This window comes from Otolemur garnettii, unplaced genomic scaffold, assembly GCF_000181295.1.
Source record: "Otolemur garnettii isolate 467f Iridium unplaced genomic scaffold, OtoGar3 scaffold00159, whole genome shotgun sequence".
Classification (NCBI taxonomy): Eukaryota; Metazoa; Chordata; class Mammalia; order Primates; family Galagidae; genus Otolemur; species Otolemur garnettii.
In genome coordinates this window covers 870182-872755 of record NW_003852554.1, presented here as the reverse complement: position 1 = coordinate 872755, position 2574 = coordinate 870182, and positions in this window count along the sequence as shown.

The window sequence follows — 2574 nt, the reverse complement described above, 5'->3', positions numbered from 1 at the left end:
ACTCTTGGGCTTAAGCAATTCTCTTGCCTTAACTTCCCAAGTAGCTGGGACTACAGGCGCCCACCACAATGCCCAGCTATTTTTTCATTGTAGTTGTCACTGTTTAGCTGACTCGAGCTGGGTGTGAACTCACCAGCCTGGGTGTATGTGCCGGCACCATAACCACTGTCCTACAGGTCCCGACCCTCAAACAACTCTTATACTATTTGCAAATATTACTGAATATTATCTGACCCCAGATTCCCAATCTCTAGATTCATTCTCCAGAGGCAAACATCTTACCAATTTATATATTCTTCAGAGATAGTCTTTGCATATATAAGCATAGAGGCCTATTTATACATTTATTTATATATAAATGATAGCATACCAGGCATTATAGTCTACACCTTGTATGCATATTTTATTTAATAGCTTGGATCATATGCACAGAAGATATACACTAAAATATAGTGTATGTTATCATTTGGCAAAAGTATTTAAATTTAAAAGTACAGTCATTCACACCTGTAATCCTAGAACTCTGGGAGGCCGAGGCGGATGGATTGCTTGAGCTCAGGAGTTCAAGACCAGCCTGAGCAAGAGCGAGACCCTGTCTCTACTAAAAGTACAAAGATTAGTCAGGTGTTGTGGTGGGCACCTGTAGTCCCAGCTGCTAGGGCTGCTTGAGCCAAGAGTTTGAAGTTGCTGTGAGCTTCTCAAAAAAAAAGAAGTTGCTGTGAGCTATGATGACACCACAGCACTCTACCCAGCATGACAGAGTGAGACTCTGTCTTGGAAAAAAAAAAAAAAACAACCTAATGAGCTGCCAGTCTTATAAAAGTATATAGCACATACAATTATGAGCAGTACATATTTGATAATAAATTACTTTGTTACTGGCTTATGTATTTACTATACTTTTTATTGTTATTTTAGAGTGCATTCCTTCTATAGGAAAAGAGTTAACTGTGAAATAGCCTCAGGCTGGTGCTTCATGAGATACTCCAGAAGAAGGCACTATTATCCTAGGAGATGACAGCTTCGCGTGTGTTACTGTCTCTGCAGACCTTCCAGCGGGACAAGATGTAGAGGAGGAAGACAGTGATATGGATGAGCCTGACTCTGTAGGCCTGTGCTAATGTGTGTGTTCATGTCTTCGTTTTTAACAGAAATGTTTAGAAAGTAAAAAAAGTCACAATTTTTAAAAATAGAAAAAAACTTATAGGCTAGGATAAAGAGAAAATATGTTTGTACAGCTGTGCAATGTATTTGTGTTTTAAGCTAAATGTTTTTAAAAATTTAAGAGCATAAAAGGTAAAAAATTACTGTAAGCTGGGGTTAATTTATTATCAAAAAAAGAAAAATATTTTTAAATAAATTTAGTGTGGCCTAAGTGTACTGTATTTATAAAATGTATAGTAGGCAGGGTGTGGTGGCTCAGGACTATAATCATAGCATTCTAGAATTCTGAGGCAGGTGGATCACCTGAGCTCAGGAGTAGGAGACCAGCCTGAGCAAGAACGAGACCCCGTCTCTAAAAATAGCCAGGCATTATGGTGGGTGCCTGTAGTCCCAGGTATATGATCAATTCTTTAATGTCATTTTCAGGAAAAGAGTTATTTTTAATTTTTTTTTTTTTTTTGAGACAAAGTCTCACTATGTCACCCTTAGTAGAGTGCCGTGGCATCACAGCTCAAAAGCAACCTCACACTCTTGGGCTTAAGCAATTCTCTTGCTTAAGCGATTCTCTTGCCTCAGCCTCCCAAGTAGCTGAGACTACAGGTGCCCGCCACAACACCTGGCTATTTTTTGTTGCTGCTGTCATTGTTGTCTAGCTGGCCCAGGGATGGATTCGAACCTGCCACCCTCAGTGCATGTGGGTGGCACTGTAACCACTGTGCTATGAGCCAGAGTTATTTTTAATTGTAAGTTGTTTTTCTATTCTTAATGATGATAAATTAAACTGCAATGAGCAATTCTTTACATAAATCTCTGTTCACTTTCCAAATTATTTCCTTAGGAGAGATTTGTAGTAGAATTGCTGATCAGAAGGTCATTTTACTAAAATATAGATTTGACTTTTACTTCAATTGCATGTCCTTTATTTTATGTTATACTCTAAACCAGTGGTTCTCAACCTTCCTAATGCCTCCTAATGCTGTTACCCTTTAATACAGTTCCTCATGTTGTGGTGACCCCCAACCATAAAATTATTTTCATTGCTACTTCATAACTGTAATTTTGCTACTGTTATGAATCATAATGTAAATATCTGATATGCAGGATGTATTTTCATTGTTATAAAGGGGTCGCAACCCACAGGTTGAGAACCACTGCTCTAAATAAACCTGGAAAATAAAGTTGTTAGGACAGAGGTTATTACTCCCATTTGGTCAAGAAGGAAACCAAAAGTGAGAAATTAAGTGGATTTGCCCAAATCTCATAGCTAACAGCTGAGACTAGACTGAATACCCTGCAATATTATGGAAAAGTTTAAAATCACTGCTCGGCCCCTCAGTGAAATTCTTGGGAAAGCCATATTGCCTCTCTAAACCATAGCATTTTTATCTTTTTTTTTTTTTTTTTTTTTTT